At 33.6% G+C, this 22,239-nt stretch overlaps 1 pseudogene; it reads right to left on the bottom strand.

The window, feature by feature from the left end:
* Nucleotides 1–21,905, bottom strand: part of LOC149575347 (type I inositol polyphosphate 5-phosphatase 8-like) — a 59,245-nt pseudogene extending 37,340 nt beyond the window's left edge.
* Between the last annotated feature and the right edge of the window lie 334 nt (nucleotides 21,906–22,239).

Below are 22,239 nucleotides of genomic sequence, written 5' to 3'. Positions count from 1 at the left end.
TGAGTATTCCACCAAAAGCACAAAGTTGAGTTGGGGTGTCACTACCCAGTTCGGCTAAAAAAAATTCTCTAGCTAAATGCCTGACTAGGAAAAATATTCAAAAAATAATTTTAAAAATACAAAGAAATTTAATTCAATTAGATCTGAAAATAAATGCATAGATCAATAAAATGGCCATACTTGAATTGTAACTTGGGCCTCTGGGTTTTGATTTGCAAAAAAAAAAAAAATTTATGATCAACTTTCACCCAACATAGGAAAATTTATAGTAAATCTTCACTGAATTGATGCTTCGGGCACAACAGTGAGATTAGTTCTGGCTCTAGATGCTCCCAATTTTTGTGGATGCTCTGGATTCAGGTCGAGGTCTTGAAGCATGAACGATCTTGAACAATTATGTGTAGAGAATCTCCCGATGCTTTGATACCATGTCAGAATTTGGCTTAGGCCAGAATTCACCCAAGAACTAAGAACTCAAACACAAGCACAATAGTAGACCAATAGAGAGTATGATCAAAATGATGATATTGATTCAATATGTCATAGGCAACATCAAGAGTATACTAGGAGTGCATCTATATAAAGGCATCTAGAGAGCTTCTAGAATGCATAGAAGTTAGCATGATAAGTCATACAACCAGGCACATGTCCACTAGATATGGGTTATCCTCCATTAAGCATGAGATTAAGTGCAATGATCTAAGGATAAGCTTAAAATGGTGTAGCATGCAAATAAGTGGTGTAGACAACATGTGCTAAATTAGGAGTGCGAATAATTGTGTTGTCAATCTAACTCAATGAATGATGCAAACTCTTGTCTTGTAGACACCATGCGCATAATTAGAGTTGTGCACTTTTGTGAGAGTACATAAACTCCTAAGTGTCTCACCTAAATAAATAATTAAATAATGAAAAATAATTAAATAATGCATTAACCTAAGTAAACTTAAGTAAATGTAAATAGTAAATACTTATTTACACCAACAAGGTTTGCACTGTCATCCTGCGTGGCAGCTACATTGGTAGGTTGGGGCAATGACGTGGAAGGCTTGCACAACAATTTTTGTCCTAAGTAGCACCCTAGTTAGTAAGGCCCGCTCATGTGGATATACACATTGCATACCACGTTAGCTCTGATGCAAAAGACACATCACCTCCCAGTCAGATTCGTACACTAACTATGCAACCCTATTATTAATGAGTCAGCAAGTTCATAAAATAGTTGTACCAAACTATATATTTCCATACATGATGACATCATGCTAATGTCATGATAGGTCAGGAGGCTATTAACATCATCAAGTTCATGAGCCTAAATTTGATGATCATCTGATCATCATTCCTGGCCAAATTTGAACTGCTATGACGATCGTATGATCATCAAATTTAACCTCATCTTTAGCTAATGTAACCCCTCTCTAGATTGATTTTGAATTTTGCAGTATGACTTCAGGAAGCCATAACTTGGACATCCAGACTCCAAAATTAGGTGCAATTTTTTTGAAATTGGGTAGAATTTCCTAAAAAAATTTAGTGGTGTAGCTCTTTTTTGGTTTTGGTGCACAAATTGTTCATAATTTTCATTTTTGGCGATTGTACCTGCATAATCTACATTTTTCAACTTCAAACACTCCATACGGGCACATTTGGAGTCAAAAATAGTTTTTTTTTTTTTTGAAAGTGAGTTATTTTTTGTCTACTTTTTAGATCTACTATTAGATTGTAGGGTTGTGTAGACAAAATTGTCACTTTCAACACATTGTAAAGTCTTAGATTTGTAATCCATTAAGAGGTTGTAACAAGCAAAATTAAAAGTCCATGAAGGCCAAAATTATCAAGTGGCTCATTGTACTTGCACTACTAATAAAGTACCCAAAGCATCTATTTTGGGAGAGTTTCTTGATTTAGTGAAAGGGGAGGTGTTTTTGGTGTTGTGTTCTCTCTTTTCAACACTTTTCTTTCATTTTTTTCATTATGGGCAACCTTAAGTTTCCAAAATTAACTCCTCATAACTATGCTACATGATCCATCAAAAGGTGGTATATGGCATATTGAATGAATATCATCATTTTGATCATACTCTCTCTATTGGTCTACTGTGTGCTTGTGTTGAGTTCTTAGTTCTTGGGTGAATTTTGGCCTACTATCAATATTTATTTATTAATTATAATAAATAATTAGGGTTTTTCTAGGGCATAGTTGAACATGAAGAGTACAAAACCTAGTTGCTCATATAGGTGTAAGAATTTTCCTAAAATTAAAAGGATTATGCAACTTAACACTTTAACAGGATAAAATAAATTTTGATTTATATGATAAGAGGCACCTGAGTTAAATAAGGAAATTAAAAGGATCCAAGGGTTTTTTTCAAATCTCCCACCTCAATTTTAAAAAGGTGTGGAATAAAATTTTCAAAAACCTAGGGCAAGAATGAGATAATAGGGAAAAATAATTAGGGTTTTTCTAGGGCATAGTTGAACATGAAGAGTACAAAACCTAGTTTCTCATATAGGTGTAAGAATTCCCCTAAGGGAAAAATTCACCTAGGAACTAAGAACTCAAATACAAGCACAACTATAGACCAAGAGAGAGAGAGTATGATCAGAATGATGAGATATTCCATATGCCATGTTAAAGTACACTAGGAGTGCCTATATATAAAGGCCACTAAGATACATCTAGAATGCCTCATAATTAGCACCATGATATGTCATACAACTAGGCACATGTCCACCAGATATGGGTTATCCTCCATTAAGCACGGAAGTAAGTGCAGTGATGAAAGGATAAGCCTACAAGGGTGTGACATGCAAATCAATGTTGTAGACACCATGTGATAAAATAGAGTTGTGTACTCTTGTGTTGTCAACATGACAACTCAAAAAGGTGTGCAAACTCCTAAGTATCTCATAGAATAAAATAATAAAACAATGCAATATAATAAAAAGAAAACTTAAGTAAGTGTAAATAGTAAATACGTATTTACACCAACACACCACCTTAAGTACAACTTAGGGGAATGCCTTTAAGCTTACAAAACTAGGATGAAGTGCATGCTGGGTTCTAGCTAGTAGGCCATGTTAGGTACCCATGTACATAATGAAAATGCAATCTCTCATAAAGAAAAGAAAGAGGGAAAACCTCATGGGAAAAACCCTCCCCCAAAAAGAGAGATAAATAGGGATGCATGGATTGTATATACATAAGAGAATGATGAGAGGAGGAAGAGAGATAGAATCAGCTCCCCCACCCCCCCCCCCCCAAAAGAAGAGTAAAATAATTCTTGACTTCCGCTACCTTCAACAACTTTGCACATACAGAATGGTCAAAGGTCTACCTCAAATCAAATTTACTAAGGGTGAATGTTCAATAGATTCAATGGATATGCATCCAAAGGGGAAGTTACAGAAAGGGAAATCTTTGAGAGCACCAGGTGTTCTATAGATGGTTCACATGGAATTAGAAGGTCCTTTTGTATTCAACTAGGGTTGCTACATACTGACTTTTTTTGATGATTTTTCAAGATACACTTGGGTCTACTTTCTTCATAGCAAGAATGAAGTGTTGGAAAAATTTCTAGCCTTCAAGACTCATGTAGAATGGGAATCCAAGAAAGTCATCACAATTCTTAGAATGGAAAATGGAAGCATGTATGTGAATAGAAGACTAAAAGACTTTTGCAGACATGAGGGAATTGATCTTTAGACTCCTTTAGCATTTAGTCCACATAGGAGAGATGTTGCAACATTAAGGATCCAAACTCTTCAGTCTATGACAAGTTGCATGATACAAGCCAAGTCTCTAGATCCATCATTAGAAGTTGAAGCAATCTCTAGTGCCAGTCACATTCTTAATAGGTCTCCTCATCCAAGTTTAGATGACAAGACTCCATTTGAGGCATGGTGTGGTAGAAAACCTATTGTAGCACACTTTAGAGTCTTTGGTTGTCCTACATGGGCAAAGATATCTTCCAGGGGTTGCAAAGAAAAAACATCTTGGCCTTGTACTTTCATTGGTTATGAAGATAGTGTGAAGGCATATAGACTTCTAGATCCAAAGACACATCAGATTTTTGTGGAGAAGGATGTATACTTTGAGAAAAGTTCACCAAGCTTGTCCTCTAATCCTCTTCACACATCATATAATGTGGAAACTAATAGTGACACCAGTGATAGTGCTTCAAAAAATTTAGACATTTGGGGTTATAGCAATAGTTGCAGCAAGAAATCACTTCATCAATTTAGTCCACATGCATACATAGCCACAGTAATAGGTCTAGAATAGCAGGGTACATCCAATCTTCCAGGTACAGGTTCAGTGACTAATTTGGGGGATAGTATTGATGATCTATTGCTTCTTGATGGAGTAGCACCTTCTTTAGTTGTCATGAGGGCTCTATCAGATCCTCTTGTGCATTCTCTACATGATCAATTATTAGAGGTTGAAGTGACTATGGATACTTATGATTAGCAGTTGTAGAAGGGTTCTTCATTAGTTGCAGAGATAGATAGTTCTTTAGGATAGGTTCTTCAACTAGTTGAGCAAGTTTTAGAGACATCACTTATCCATGGGATTCTTTCGTGCATAGTGAAAGAATCTCATTTGTACCTTTGGCATTATTTCTTCCTAAGGGGAGAAGCACCATTTTGCAATCTTGGATCAGCTTCTTCATCAGAGCAGTTACTGGTAGGCATTCTTCTTTTTAGGGGGAGTCTATTCTATCTCTCTTCCTCTTTTTCACATCATTCTCTTATGTATATACTAGATGTATGTCATAATGGGGGGGTCTTGATTACTCCATCCATCCATGCATCCCTATTCATCTCTCTTTTTGGGGGAGGGTTTTTCCCATGAGGTTTTCCCTCTTTCTCCACTTTATGAGAGATTGCATATCATTATATATATGGGTACCTAACATGGCCTAGTAGCTGGGACCCATCATGCATTTCATCCTATTTTTCGTAAGCTTAAGGGCATTTTCCTAAGTTTCACTTAAGGGGGGGTGTTGGTGTAAATAATTATTTTACTATTTACACTTACTTGAGTTTACTTAGGTTAATACATTATTTAATTATTTTACATTATTTAATTAATTATTTAGGTGAGACACTTAGGAGTTTGTGTACTCTTGTAGAAGTGCATAACTCTAATTATGCACATGGTGTCTACAACACAGGAGTTTGCATCATTCACTAAATTTTCATGTTGACAACACAGTAATTTGCACTCTTAATTTAGCACATGTTGTCTACATGATTGATTTTCATGCTACACCATTGTAGGCTTATCCTCACATCAATGCACTTACTTCCATGCTTAATAAAGGATAACCCATGTCTAGTGGACATGTGCCTAGTTGTATGACTTATCATGATGCTAACTTCTATGCATTCTAGAAGCTCTCCTGAGGCCTTTATATATAGGCACTCCTAGTTTACTCTTGCAATGGTTATATGGCATATTAAATAAATATAATCATTCTAATCATACTCTCTCTCTCTCTATTGGTCTACTATTGTGCTTGTGTTGAGTTCTTATTTCTTGGGTGAATTCTGGCCTAAGCCAAATTCTTACATCTATGGTTCATTGGTTGTAGTAGGGAAGGTCAATGATGACAAGAGGCTTTATTCCTTCTACCACTTTGTGCCTAAGTCTTCTTCTCAAGCCTTTTTGACTCACTCTACTTCACAAAACACATTATGGCATGAGTGGTTTGGTCACCTTGACTTTCGCTCTCTTCAACAACTTTTCCCAAAACATATGATCAAAGGTCTACCTAATATCAACTTTTCTAAGGGAGAATGTTCATCATGTTTAGTGGATATGAATATCAAGGATAAGTATGATAAAGGAAAGTCTTCTCGAGCTCTAGTGGTTCTTTAGCTAGTTCACATGGTATTAGCAAGACCCTTTGTAGTGACTTCAGTCATCCAAGGTTGCTACATCCTCATATTTGTTGATGACTTTTCATGAGTCACTTGGGTCTACTTCCTTCATCATAAAAGTGAAGTGTTTCATAAGCTTCAAGACTTCAAGACTCATGTTGAACACAAGTCAAGGAAAGCCATCAAGGTACTAAGGGTGGACAATGAGAATAGATATGTAGTCAAAAGACTTAAGGACTTTTGTAGAATTGAGAGGATTGATCTTCAAAATTCACTAGCATTCAATCTACACAAGATAAATGTTGTTTCTATGAGGATTAGGACTCTCAAGACCATGGCAAGTTGCATGATAAAAGCCAAGTCTTTTGATCCTAGATTAGAAGTTGAAGCTATTAGCAGTGCTACTCATATACTTAATAGGTCTTCTCATAATGCCTTAGATGGGAAAAATCCTTTTGAGGCAAAAAATTGGTTATGAGTCATTTTAGAGTCTTTGGTTGTCCAACATGGGCTAACCTATTTTCCAGGAGTTGCAAGGCACCGGCACCTAGGCCTTGTACTTTCATCAGGTATGAAGACAATGCTAAGGCATATAGACTTATGGATCTAGAGACTGATGAGATCTTTGTGGAGAAGGATGTACACTTTGAGGAAAGTTCACCTAGCTTATCCTCTAATCCTCTCCACACATCATACATAGTGGAAACTGATAGTGACACTAGTGATAGTGCTTCAATAGATTTAGACACATGGGGTTCTATCGATAGTTGCAGCGAGAGGTCATGTCATCAGTTTAGTCCACATGCTTACACTGCCATAGTGAAAGGTCCAACAAAACATGGTACATGTCTTCTTCTAGCTCCAACTTTAGCTAAGTCCTCTCTTTGATAAAGGTGATCCTTCCACAGTTTTTATGAGGGCTCACTTTGACCCTCATGCCCATTTTCTACATGATCAATCTTCATAGATTGGCATGATTATAGATACTTATGAACATAAATTGGTGGAGGTCTCTTTGTCAGTTTAAGAGACAAATGATTCAGTGGAACAGGTTCAATAGAAATCCTTGAAAATTTTGCATTCATTCTTTTCAACGCAGTTGGAAGGGGTGAGAACTAGTATTAGCACAGGGATACTTCAGCAGGTTTTAGGGCCACCATACAAATTTAGGATTGTACCTATGCTTTTTTTTCTTCCAAAGGGGAGGAACACCATTCAACATTCTTGGACCAGCTTCTTCACTAGAGCAGCTTTCACTTGCAGGCATTATTCTTAGGGGGGGGGAGCCTATTTTGTCTCTCTTCCTTCTCTCTTTCTTCACTTATGTATATATTGGATGTATGTTTTAATGGGGGGATCTTGATTACTCCATCCATCCATGTATTTTCCCATGAGGTTTTCCCTCTTTCTCTACTTTATGAGAGATATCATTTCATTATGTACATGGGTACCTAAAATGGTAGAGTAGTTGAGACCCATCTTGTATTTCATCCTAGTTTTTGTAACCTTAATGAAATTTCCCTAAGTTTCACTTAAGGGGGGGTGTTGGTATAAATACATATTTACAATTTACACTTACTTAAGTTTACTTAAGTTAATGCATTATTTTATTTTTTTATTTTTTGAGACACTTAGGATTTTGTGCACCTCTTTGAGTTATCATGTTGACAACATAGGAGTATGCAGCTCTATTTTAGCACATGGTGCCTACAACACTAATTTACATGTCACACCCTTGTAGGCTTATCCTCTCATCACCACACTTACTTCCGTGCTTAATGGAGGATAACCCATATCTCATAGACATGTGCTTGGTTGTATGAAATATCATGGAGTTGATTACAAGGCATTCTAGATGTATCTCAAAGGCCTTTAATTATAGGCACTCCTAGTGTACTTTCACATTACATATTGAATGAATATATCATCATTTTGATCATACTCTCTCTTTTTGGTCTACAGTTGTGCTTGTGTTTGAGTTCTTAGTTCCTAGGTGAATTTTTCCCTTAGGAAATTTTTTACAAAAAGGAAACACATAAAATATGAAAGTGTCTAAGATATGATAGAGGAGGTAAATTCATAAATGAGGAATTCAACACATTCTAAAATGATAGAGGAATTTGTTAGCTTGGTTTTTCACATTCAAAAAATCCTTGTATTTTATAGTGAAAATTTGGTTAACTCATTGAAATTAGGGGTTGTGTGAGTTAGAATTTGTTTTCCCTAGATAAAACCCCTAAATTTTGTGTTTCTATAGCTTCTTTTTTGCCCTAGGTCTAAAATGTGATTTACCATGTTCCAAATTTTTAGAATATATGTAGCAAACCCTAGTAAAGCCCTAAATACTTTGAGCAATGTCATTTATTATAAAGTTTTGATGCATCCTTTTATATTATTCCTTTGAAAATATTTTACCCAAGCTTGTGAGTCTTTTCTTAACCTTTATTGGCTTATGGTTAGTTTTCCTTATGTTTTGTCTCTGATGCCCTAACCCAAAGTCAATCTTGTTTACAATTGTTGGATCTTAGAAGATCAATGATCATCACTTTCTTGCAAAAATAAGATGCATTTTATTTAAATAAAGTGACCAAGTGACCAAGTGACACCTATCCCAGCAGGTTCCTCTAAGAATTGTAAAAAGGAGTATATTTATGAGCCATTGATCGGATCAAGATCAAGGGCTATCTAATTCTCAATTTTTGCAGTTGTATACTTTTTAACCAAAGTGAAAATGTGATCTTTTGACACATGGAGCATGGTGGGACCTGAGTCAACCTTGAGCCATAAGTTGAACTGTGATAGAATGAGTCAGCATAATAAAAAGTTATAATTGGTTCAAACTATTAAATAGGATAATGGGTTTATGATCTCATGGATACCATTGAACATGTGTAGATCTACAGCTATGTATTCTCACAAAATGAAATTTCATAATGTTTACCCAAAGTGAAAATATGACAAACTATCATGTGTCCATGGGGTGTCCAGCCTATGAAGATTATGCAATCATTCCATATTTTTCTCAGTCATTGATCGAACATCAGATCAATGATTGTCACTTTCTCGCATAATAAAGTTGCTTACTTTTTAACCAAAGTGAGAAATCAATAGAACAACATGTGGCATATTTCCAAAAGAAGGGTGTGTAAATTAAAGTTTAAAACATGACCATCCACTCATAACAAATCTATGGCTAGTTTTCAAAGTCAAAATGTGTCTAAAAATATGACTACTGTGGAGTTTAATGCTAATCAATGCCAATTTGTGTGGAGGGAATGTTCCATAAAACTTGAATCTCAATAAATTATTGAATACCAAATGATAAAACCTTTAGAGTAGAACAATAATCCAACAATATTTTTCTTTTTCAAGCAATGAAGCGTTGAATTCCAAAATTACATGCATTTTGTGGGTGAGCACAAATATCCTTTAATCATTTAAGGGTTTCTTCTCTAAGATTATTTTTTAGGTGTTAAGGATACGTATCCTCTACGATGAGATTTTTATGGGAAGGAAAGTCATCAATAGATAAATGTGCATGATGGTTTTTTAGAGCAATTACCTCAGTCTAAAAAAGAAAAAGTGAAAGGGAGGGAATTGGTTCTAAAAACCCTTAGGTTGCGAATTGGTGAGGGTTTGTATGAAAAAGCCAACTAGTTAAGGGATTCAGATACATCTGCCAGGGGTTTGGAGTTCTTTAGACAATGGTTCTTAGAAAGAAATCTGGTTACCAATTTGAACATTATCTAGCAATTTGGCATTGGCAAGTTAGTGATTCCTAGGGCATTTTTCAATGATGATCTTTTGACTTTGATTGCAAAAGATATAATCCTATATCTAGATTAGTCAAGAATCATGCTAGGGAAAAATTGTTCAAGGTTACACCCAAACTAATAGGGAAGTTTTTCTTTTAAACCCTAATCAAGCATTACATGAACTAATCAATTTTGAAGACCTACAAACTAGGTATGAGGCTCAGAAGGTGTATTTATGGAAGGGGTCATTGCAAGAACATTTTGTTAGGATAGGACAACTACCCTTGGTTACACTAAATACTCTAGAGCCATTGTTGAAAAAATACTTTAGTCCTAGAGCACAAGCATTATATTTCTTTATCTCCAAGGTATTTAGAATAGATGAACAAGATCAAATCCAAGGATCTACTATTTTTAAAATGGCTAAGATATTATGATATGTTATGAGTTCAATCTTTGATTTTTCCATCTACTTAATAGAGAAGTTTCATAATGGGTTGATAGGTATAAGTAAGGCCAAATTAGAAAATCCTTTCTGCTGGTATTCCATGCTCATGTACATTTGTTTGTATAAAGGTTACTCTTCTTTTTCTAAAGAAATGAAGTTTGAGACTTAGAGGGATGGAGAAATATTACCAATCCAAATTGTGGAGTGTTGATATAACATGGGAGGTCATAGATGTCATCTTTGTAAGATTTGATAGATATTTTGTCTCCAACATGACGATTTTATTGGCTAGAGATTGTCTTAGAATACCTCAATCATTATTAGAGCCAATTAGACCAAAGGAATATGAAAAATGGTTGAATTTAAGTCACAATTAGGGAAAATTATCCCATATTCAATCTCAACTATTTTTAGAATATATGGTTTCCAAGGCAAGCCCTATGTTCTACCTCACTAGCTGCCCTTAAAAGTTGGAATTGCATAAATCCTATCATAGGTAGGAGGACTTGAAGAGGCAGAGCCCATAGGCCAATCTAGAGGTACAATCTTCCCAGGTTTCACTATTGTTCATAACTTTGTAATCACTAAGGGGGGATGGAAGAACTTTGAATTTTTTTTGGATATATATTAGATGACATAGTCTCTTCCCATTTTATAGATCATAAGGGTTTTTATGATATATTCAAAGAAAGTACTAAGGCAAGATCCCATGAACATTTTGTATACTTTCCAAAGGATATAATTAGGAATGAATTTTTTATGCAAGAACAAGAAGTTAGAAAAGAAAAATGGAAAATATATATTAGAGTTCTTGAGTTTATTAATGCTTTAAAACTAAAATATAACTCTCTTGCTAATAAGAAATAATGGGTTATTAGGATAGATATGCTTATGAGAACTTTTGTTGGTTTTATGAAAACCTTAAATGAAAAGAAAGCAATCCTAACCCAAACTTATCCAGACAAGGAAGCTAAGGTAGAGACTATATTGGCTAATATGGTAATTATATCACCAGGCCAATACACATTGAAAGGAAGAGCTAGGTATATGGTGACAAAGAGTGTACACCCCATACCTCTTTATAAGAGATGACTTTATGAGAGCACACCTATTGCACATATTGCCAAAAGACAAAAATTAGAATGGGGTTCTTCTTCTAGGGCTGAAGAATATTCCCACACACAAAGTCCCCTTTGCATAGAAGATGAAATATCCTTAAGGGAATAGCTGAGACAAATGGGAGGGGAGAATGACATTGCAATCACTATAGAAAATATAGAGGAAGGAGTCCTAGAGGTTCCCCCCATGCCTACATTAGCCCTCATTGTGGGAGATCTTAGAGGGAAAGGAATTGACCCTGTAGTGGAAGAAGCATCTAAGAAAATCTTAGATGATGAAATTTTTGTTAAATCAAGAGCTTTCACTCAATTTTTGTGAAGAAGAAACATTAACAATTTTGAGGCAAAATGTAAAATGATTAAAATAGAGCAACCTAATAGGCAAGACTTTGAAATTGAAGAACAAGTCAAAGTTGACCTTATAGAAGAATTTTCACATATAACTCCTAAAGGATTCAAGAGTTTTGATATTACTTGATTGGGACATTGCTAATGTAATTGACTTAGTGAGGAAGGAAAAATACACCCAATTTAAGATAGAAGAAGAAGTCTTACAAGCTCATAAAGGGTTAAAGTATAGTGATGACCATAAAGTTTTAGTAATATGGTCAATTCAAAAAAAAGATTAAGCCAAAATTCAAGAGGTTTTAGATTTTGAGCATATAGGCAGCCTTATGCTCTATAGGGTAGCTGAGGTGGATAGTGATAGAGTTGCTCGGATGACCAAATAAATAGCAAATTTTGGGGTAGTAGTCACTACTAAATACAAAAATAAGTTCCTAGAGTTGAATGCTAAATTTTAAAAGGTGCTAGAGGCATATGAAGAAAGAGGGAATAGAATAAAGCAGATGGAAAGAATGATTTCTCAAATGGAGAGACAATTAGGGAAAAAAAAAGTAGAAGAGGGATCTAGTTAGCCAAGGATTACTTATCCTCCTCATCCTCCGATATCACCTTTCAATACAACTCCCATTATAGAAATGCCTAATACCCCACAAGAACCCCAAATATACACAAGTAAAGAACTTGAAGAAGAAATGATTAAATTATGGTCAATGCATGTGGAGTTGGGTGTTTAGTATCAAGAAAAAATAAGAAATATAATTATATATATGGTGGACAGGATAGGACAGCCTACATTTCATGAACAATTGTCAAAATTAATGGATATATGGAATGAGCTAAAAAGTAATGAGGCCACTTTGAAGTAAATCCTGAAAAAATGGAATAATAGGGATGGTGATGTCACTATTTTATGGTGTTCAGTCATTAGTCTTTCTTTTGAACAAGTAGAGAAAACATTTGATATCACTAATGGCCTCTCTAATTTTGATAATAAGAGATTTGTGCTATAGAGGAGAATTATAAATTATTTTTCAAAATATCTTGGCAAAATTTTTGGGCTTTTCTCTCATGCACTTAAGGTTGTAGATAAATTGAAAGATAAAGAAGAAGGAGCTAAGGAATCAGATAATTTGATATGCATTAGACTCAAAAAGGTCATAAATGAAAAGGATCGCTTATGGTTTGCCAAGAAAACTAAGGAAATTATGAAGGTACAAATATTTTTTTATTATTTTAAAAAGGATTTAATGAAATTGAGAATTTAGGAGAAGAAATCCTAAAGAAATAGCAAGAGATCATGAATTTCAACTGGCCAGATGATTCAAATTTCAACAAGTGGATGTCAGATCTTGCTCAAGAAAATCAATTAATATCTAAAGAAACTAATGAAGATGGTCTAGACCCAGATGAATTATAGATATTTGATACATCGATTCAAAAAGAAGAAAGGAAAGAGGAGCAATTAACTACAACAATAGATATGGAGGTTCAAACTAGTGATTCAACAACAAAGAAACCAATAGTAACTGTTGATTTTGAAATTCAATATGATGTTTTGGAGGGAGCACAATGAGACATAACTAATTTTTAGATATCAAAATCTGATTCATCACATGCAAATCAAGTGATCCATAGTTTTAGGAACAACAGATGCGTCCATACCAATCATCACATCAAGCCTCTCAACAATAAGAAGTTGCAATAGAAATGGTTCCACAACAAGAAGATTCATGATAGAGACATTCTATTGCAAAAAATCAAGGGAGCACAAATTTTGTGTCTTATTATGGCAGCAACCTTTTGTTTGTAAAATCTTTTTGTCTTAAGGACAACTATCCTTTTTCTCCAAGGGCTAAAGCTTGTTACATCTCATACTATATAAATGAGATCTCAAGGCTAGAGAAAGGGTCTAAATTTTGTATAATTTTAGTGTTATACTATTTTTTCATTCAATCTAGTAAGTCTTACTATTAACTTTGTGATGTGTCCATCTCTAAAAATCTAAGAATACATCAAACATTGAAGGTTCATGTTGTCATGTCTTGAGTTATTATGAGTTTAGATTAGTACTATATAATTTTCAAGGAGAACTAATACAAGAGGAGTATTCTACCATATCTTTTTCTCTGAATTATGTCTCCATTGTTATGTGTCGGTTATGTTGAGATTGTATGAGCAAGATTTGTGCAATTTAATGCAACTAGGTAGGTTGTATATCAATTTTTTGTTTCTTTTAATTCAAGGAATTGAGTAAATGCTTCATTAAATTGATAGGATTTCCAGTTATATAAGAAGGATATTCATAAGAATGGGGTTTAGGGTTAATTTCTGATATAATTGATTGTAAGGCAATTAATTAGGTCAAAATTATTGGGTAGACTTTGAATGCTAATGGATAGGGCACTGATCATTTATTCAGTTGCATGTTGAATAAATTATGGAGTTGCATGAAGAAAAACATTAAAACCAAATCATTTTTACTTTCATGTATGAAGAATTTAATTAATGGTCAACACTTGTTTTCAATTAATCTTTGTGTGTTATAGTTAGTTTTTGTAACCTAGAATCATTTGTAAATATGAGAAGAATTGTGACCAATATCTTCTATAGGGGATAAGTTTTATGAAACAATATCAATGAATAAATGAAGTGTGAAGAAAATATCAAGTATTAAGCCTTTTTTCCCCAAGGTGCACCTGCCTAAGCTTCACAAAGATTAAAGAGTAGACAATCCTTGTGATTATATTAATGTTGGATCCATATCTAAAGGTTTCTTAAGTTGAATATAGGGGATAGCTAACCCTTAGAACAAGACTTATCCTTAGAATCCTAGCATCAGGCGCTTTGTTGCTTGGTAGTTTTGAAACACCAACAGAATCAATAGATAGATGTCTACACTAAGGACCCCTCCACATAATGGTATAGCTAAAAGGAGGAATATGTCAATCATGGATTATGCTAGGACATTGAGGATGGAGAAGAATGTTGCACCTAAGTACTAGAGATAAGTTGTAAGTACAAATATTTATACCTTGAATAGAGTATAATTCAAGAAAGATACAAGTATTACACCTTTTGAGTTATGGTATGGTTATGCACCTAATGTGAAATATTTCAATTTTTTTGGAAGAAAATGCTATATACCAAAAGACAATAGAAATATAAAACTTGATGAAAAAAGTGATGAAGGAATATTCTTAGGATACTCTACTAAGAGAAAAGCATATAAGTTTTTGAACTCTAACAGTAACAAAGTTGTGGAAAGTAAAAATGTATAAGTTGATGAATATGCCAAAAAGGGTAAAGTTGAATGTAAGAAGTAACCTGAGGATTACAAAAGTTTCATATACATTGATGAAGGTGATCCCATCACCTTTCCTAAACCTAAGAAGAAGAATTTTGAGAAGAAACAACCAATACATGTCGAGCATCAGGAAGAGCTTGTCGAGCATCAACAAGAGATTGTCAAACAACTAGAAGAACAAGTTGAAATATAAGAAGTGATACCTAAATAAAATCTAAAAGATGAACTTAAATAAGAATAAAGAATAAAAGAACCTACATTAGAAAAATATGTGAGAAGACATCATGCACCTAATAAAATCATTGGAGACAAAGACTTTGGAGTTATGACAAGGAAAAGACTAAGAAATGATACATTCTTAGTAAGTGAATTTGAGCCCAAATCAATGAAGGATGCTTTAGATAATGAACACGGGATTCAAGCAATGACTGAAGAGATTGAGAAGATAGAGAAGAATAAAATTTGGTCATTGGTACCTAGACCAAAGGGCAAGAATGTTATTAGAACAAAGTGGGTATTCAAAAACAAGTTGAATAAAAAAGGTGAAGTTATAAGAAACAAAGCAAGGCTAGTTTGTAAGGGATATGCACAAGAATAAGGTATTGACTATGGGGAGACATTTTCCCATGTTGCAAGATTGGAAAGAGTGAGAAATATACTTTCATATGCTACTTACAAAGGATTCAAAGTGTACCAGATGGATGTCAAGTCTGCATTTCTAAATGGATGTTTGGAAGAGGAAGTCTACATTGAACAACTTGAAGGATTTGTTGACCCAAATAATAGTGATATGGTATGTAAGTTGCACAAGGATTTTTATGGATTGAAACAAGCCCCTAGAGATTGGTATGAAATCTTGCACACATACTTGGTAAAGATTGGTTTTGCAAGGACAAATAAAAATGGAAATCTATATTTGAAAGTTGAGTCTAAAAAAGGGATACTATTAGTAGAAATATTCATTGATGATATCATATTTGGAGGAAAGGATGCACTATGTATGTCATTTTCAATTCAAATAAGGAAAGAGTTTGAGATGTTTATGTCTAGAGAGATCAAATTATTTTTTGCCTTGTAAGTGTATCAAATGAAGAAAGATATCTACATTTCTTAAGCAAAATATATCAAGGAGATACTCAAAACTTTTTGGCATGGAAGACTCAAGACAAGTTGGAACACCCATGACTACCAGACATAAACTTTCAAAGAATGATGATTCTAATAATGTGAACAAAACCTTGTATGGATCAATGATTAGAAAGTTGCATTGCGTACTTCATAGAAGACTACATATTGTAGAAGTAGTTGGGATTATTGCTAGATTTTTTGCTAATCCTAAGGATAATCACATGATGGTTGTGAAAAGAATATTGAGATATCTGAAAGAAACAAAGGATTATGGATTATATTATAAAAAGAATGACAAGTTTTAATTGAAAGTCTAGACTAATATAGATTGGGATGGTAATATTGATGATAGAAATATTACAAGTAGTGGAGATTTTTTCTAGGAAAGAGACTAGTTTCATGGACAAGCAACAAGAAAAATTGCATTTCACAATCTACAGTTGAAGTTGAATATATAGTTGTAGTAATTAATTGTTCAAACATAATTTTGGTCAAACAATTGTTGAAAGGAATGAAGGAAGAGATCACTAAACCTTTTGTTATATTTTTTTATAACTTAAGTGTTATAAACATATCTAAAAATCTTGTAATGTGCACTTAGACCAAGCATATTTCTATCAAGTATCATTACTTGAGAGAGTTGGTACAAGGTAAATAAGTAAGATGGGAGTAAGTGAATAAAATGGAACATATAGTCGATATATTCAAAAAATATTTACCTAAGGATGTACATGAATATTTAAGAGGTAAACTAGGGGTAATTCTCCTAACTAAGGCTACTTAAGCTAAGATGGAGCTCTACATCAAATGTTTGGATCATAATATTTTACAAATTGATGCAGAAAGTCACACTTTAAGACCTCCCAAAAGCTATGCAGAGAGAAGCACAAGATGTTGAATATCATAAGAAAGATGAGATAAGATGAACTTAGTTCAGAAAAATGACCAAGAGATATCTACATGTTAAAGATGTATGAGGCAATGTTAACTATAGATGTTGAAGTATCTTAGGAAATGTCTTTGACGTTGTTATCAAAGAGGGAGAAAATTGCATATCAGCTACCATGAGAAACATAATTCAAGATGCAAATATTATTAGTTACCTATGTAGTAGTTAGAGGAAGATGTATTTTCCATCAATGACAATGAACATGTATATCATAGAGGAATATATTGTTATGATATAATAGAGGGAATTATTGAAATTGTTACTAGAGGTGTCGTATATTAGAGCTGCATGAATGAGAATCATAATGAAATAAAAGAGCGATTTTTTAATGATAAGATGATAATTAGAATCAAATTAAGGATATTAATGAAGATCTGATACTAAACACAGAAGGAGTTGCTTCAAGAAAGTAAAGTGTTTTAGATTGTGTGGTAACTAGAGGTGTTTCCATCAATGTCAAAGAGGGAGATTGTTCACTAGTACATTTGACCCTATTTTTTGACCAAAATTTTCGACCATCTATTAAAATGTTTTAGATTGGTCAAAATATGGAAGGAAAAACATCTTTTTTTTTTAATCCATTCTTGTGTTGGTTGAAATTTTGACCAACACGAGCTTCATAATGTTAAACTGAAAAAGGGATTTCGCTATTTCATTATTATGCATTTGTCCACGCGCGGGAGCTGCATGCAAAAATGGTTTTTGCTCTTCTGAACGCCTTAGAAAGATCTATTCTCACTGTGAAACGCTGGTAGATTCTCTTTGTAAGTTTCTCTTGTCTTCATTCATCCATTTTCATTTTGATCTGAGATCGATTGGTGGAGTATTGAGGAAGAATGACTTCTTGTAATAGTGGAAGCCGTGGGCGTGCCCTAGTTTGTCATTTTTTAAGCTTCAAACTTCTATTTCTTCCAATGAACCAATAGATGCCTTTAAATTTCGGGGAGGAAGAATGTAACATTATATTTTTCAAAGTTTGTTTTCTTTTTGTTAACTCATGTTTAAAAATTGGTGCTCGAAGACCACAGTTTGGGTTCGAAAGACTTACCTCGAATCAAATCCATCATGGCCATGAGTAGGAGCCAAGTCTAAGACACCTTACTGCATGCCCTTGGATATTCAGATCCCACTGAATATACAGAGAAAAAGATTTTTGAAAAAAAGTTTCAATAAAATCTTAGCACATCTATGAATGTTCAATAGAATTATTCATTAAGAATGATTTTTTTATGATTTGGGTCATAAAATTAATCCAAACCCTCGCATTTCAATCCAATGCCATAGATTATGTATCTACCTGATCTTTTTCGAATAGATTTTCCCAGTTGTTTTCTCCCATGAGTTGTTTACTGTCAGAATAATGGAGTGCAAGATGATAATTCAAATCTCCAAGCCAAATAATTCAACTGCAAAAGGAAAGAAAATATGGAACCAAATCAGACAGACAACATATTACCTAAACCTTTGTCATAAATTATTATAGATAATTGTAAGATCTCATATGAAGTTTTCTCATTTTCTTTTTCTTTAAAAATTTAATGGTATTGAGTTATTCAATATCTATTTGGGAGTATAAGGATACAATATTAAAACCTACTCATGCTCCAAAATTCTCTCTGGGGTTTTCTGTGAGAGAATCTTGTTTGTTTGGTGAAAGTGGGTCTTCTTCATTATCTCCCTCACATCAAAATTCCTCAATATCTCATCACCTTCTTTCTCTCCTGATGTCAAATGGCTACAAACAAAGAAGAATCTTGTTTGATTGAATAGCATGCTGATCGAAACAGAGCCCTATCAACAAGTAAAATATCTGTTAAATAGGTATTCCTCTGGAGTATGAGTAATCTTAGATACAAGAATATTGAACAACTTTTAAAATCTTGAAATGAACTATTCCCTACAATAATAGTTCATTTGAATAGTGTGGAAAACATGAAACAAGTTTTCTAATTATACCTTGTTTCTAAGGTAGCCCATTAGCCCACAACCAACACAAGAAACTTTTATATCTCTGACATGTTTTCTCAGATCACTACGCATCCAAACACACAGAAAAATGCAAACCATCTGTTTGCTAGCTGCCAAGCAATAATTTGGCCCACTTGAATTGAAGTTGTAATTCATCTCACCCAAGTTGAATGAGGATCTTTCTGATGAAGAACTGTATGAGATTGGGCTATGGTAAAGAGAATATGGTGAATCTCTCCCACTGAATGAACTTTCATCTTCTGATGAAAGTGACCCAGATGGAGCAAAATTATTATGCCCTTGAGAACCCTCAAAATTAGAATCAAAACTATAAATTTGATCCTTCAAAGATATTGACCCATCCTTTCTACAAAATGTAAAACTGATGCTTTGATTTCTATTTTTGTTCAATGTATGGCGAATAAGGGCTAACCATTTTGCAGCAGGACCATTGTCTTCTATACCCAATATGTTCCCAGCATTTAATGGCACAATTTCCTGAAACCTACAAAAACAATTGAGATATCCAAAAAAGGGGGTTAAAACTAAGGAATATAACATCTTCTCTGAGAGGAGATAATATTAATATCAATAAATGAAAAGGTCATGGGAAGACTTCTTTTTTTATGTTTGATGAATATCTTTCACTTTCAATGGTTTGGAGAGAACAATTAGGTGGTTTATTTTTAATTATATAAATATATTCATTATATATAAATTATAAGTTATATAAAAATAATTAATTTTGATAACAAATGAATTAAGCATAAATAGACTAATAATTAAAAGTTTAAATGAGTATATTTTGAAAGTTTTAGTTATTTATGTATATGACGTAGTAACTAAATGCAATTAAATGGATCCTTTACTTTTGAAAGAGAGGTTTTGTAAAATATGGGATTCAAGGATTGTGAAACCTTAATCAGTGATGTTTCTATCATTTTTTAAGAGTATTACCATGACTTCTAGCTTTTTCCTTTTTATCCACAAATTGATGGCTTTATGTGACTAAGATTCCCATTATGGAAGACATTGCTTAAGGTTCATGGAATTTCATAATTTATTAGTTGCTCTATCAGTATATTGAATGCTCAGATTCCAAGTTTTTGAGAAAAAGGTTCAGATTTTGAGATTGAGAACTTATTTTTACCAATGCAATCTATAATTTTCTAAGTTTAAGCCGTTATTTTTTAAACTATAAAAATGAACAGTAGAAAAAATGCAACAGAATATTATTTAGGAGAAAGCAGTTGTTCCTAATTGAAATTGATTGACAACAAGCTAATTACATTTAATACAGCTCCTATTGCCAACATTTTTCAATATACACTTCATTCATGATATCTTTTTTGTTCAGACACCAAGCTTTTGATTAGTCTGACTCAGGTTTTTATCCAAGAAATTCAGTCTTTTGGCAGCTGCTATCTATGCTTGTGAAGTTTGTAGTTGATTTGTTTATTGTTAGCTGTTGATGGTCAGCATGCAGTAAAATCGACTAACTGGCATGTTGGGGTAATCAAACTGAATAAAGTAAAATGAAAGCTGTTTATTTTTAGACCTCAAATGCACACTACATAGGCACAGTTATTATACTACACCTGCAATTAAAGATAGTGAGATGAGATTCCACTTGATAATCTCTAGAAGATAGTTGATCAAGGGCCACTTCCAAGAAAATCAAAAGATTGGATGAACACTCAGCCAAAGGAGGAATCACCCTGGCCCAACAGGAACAGGATTACCTGTATGAACCTAAAAAAATGACTTACCCATGAATTAAAACCCAATTGACTAGAAAAAGAAGAGTAAACATGTTTTCTATTGATACAACTGATTGGAATGAGATGACAGGATATTTTTTTTACTCAAAAACATAGATATCTGTTGGAGTTGATGATACTGATTCATCCAAATTCAGGCCACTATGGGGCACTTCACCTCCTACATTCCATGTTCCCACAAATACCCTGCAACCCCAAAAAAACAAATTGAAGTCATATTTTTCTTGTAATGCAACATGGGTTAAATTGATAGCTCATTTTTTTAGAAGAAAAGATTTTATAGGCAATGGCAAAATAGTAACACCTTATCAAATCTCAGCTGAATTTATCTGAATCCACTTTAATGAGTGATATACCTTAGATCTTGCACGTTTGTATCCTGAGACATATATGGCTCATGTCTTTTTGGTGTGTCATATGTAGGTCTGGTCACCAAATTTTTTTGTCATGTTCGAGAAAAGTAGTAAGAATTACAGCTGTGCTAATTCAAATATACAAATAGGATCATGGAACGTGATTCAAAATGTTGATTAATAAAAAAGCTAATTGTACCAACTTATCATTTTTATTTGTATCAAGTATGAAACCTTGAAAAATTGAATTCTACTTGGCCACTAAATAGACCTCCCCTCATTAGAAAATCTAATAACAATTGATAGCAATGCAAAGACAAGAAAGAGTGGTTCCCAATGAGTTGATGTCTTTTGGTAAGTTATCAAATTAACACCCAACTTATCATTTTTTTCAAAGCAGTGATTTGAGCACCAAAATATTTGACCTTATACTAGAAAAATTAACTTTTTTTAAGAGCATTGATCTATAGTATTAGAGGTCTCCTTGAGAAATTTGAAATATCTTAGGATAAACTACACTTCATTGAAGCAAGCTAGAAATTTTTCAAAAGTAAAAGCAATAGTGCAATACGACCATGAACATCCAAAACGAGGACAAACTGAACCATAGTTAGAAAAATCAGGTGCACATTCTTCCTTGTGAGAATGGGATTACCTTCAATAAATCCATCAACTTGAAACTTTTTAGGTTTTGACTTTATATTTAGCCATTTCCTGGCAACCAACTTTGGCCATGAATACTGCACATACAAAAAACCAAGCAAGATCATTTAATCAACTTCATTGTCTACAAAATATGGGTCGATCAATGTATATGGTAATGTTAAAAGAGTGTTTTGATGAAACATGCCTTATTCTTCTTTTCATCCATTGGTAGAGACAAGTTGAATAGAATGATGATGTAGCCAAAAATGTGGGTCTTAACAATTTAGCAACCCTACCACTCTTTTATATAGATAGCAGAGAATGGATGGAAACATTTTTCTTATTTACAAAGATTCTGCTTAGCTATGGGCTGACGTCACAGCTAAGAAGAAATATATTTGTAAGTAAGAATGGAGAACCACTATTTTGACAACCAACCAAAAGACTAGAAATAGAAAGCTCTATCAATGGAGAAGAATGATTTTGACTTATTAGTTGGAATGTCAAGGTTTACATGGCCTACAATTTATAAAAAGTATTCTGTATTTTAAAGTATGATT

The sequence above is a fragment of the Cupressus sempervirens genome, chromosome 2 (genome assembly GCF_028749045.1).
Source record: "Cupressus sempervirens isolate cs-2001-9-10 chromosome 2, ASM2874904v1, whole genome shotgun sequence".
Taxonomy (NCBI): Eukaryota; Viridiplantae; Streptophyta; class Pinopsida; order Cupressales; family Cupressaceae; genus Cupressus; species Cupressus sempervirens.
This window is presented reverse-complemented; position numbering and strand designations above follow the sequence as displayed.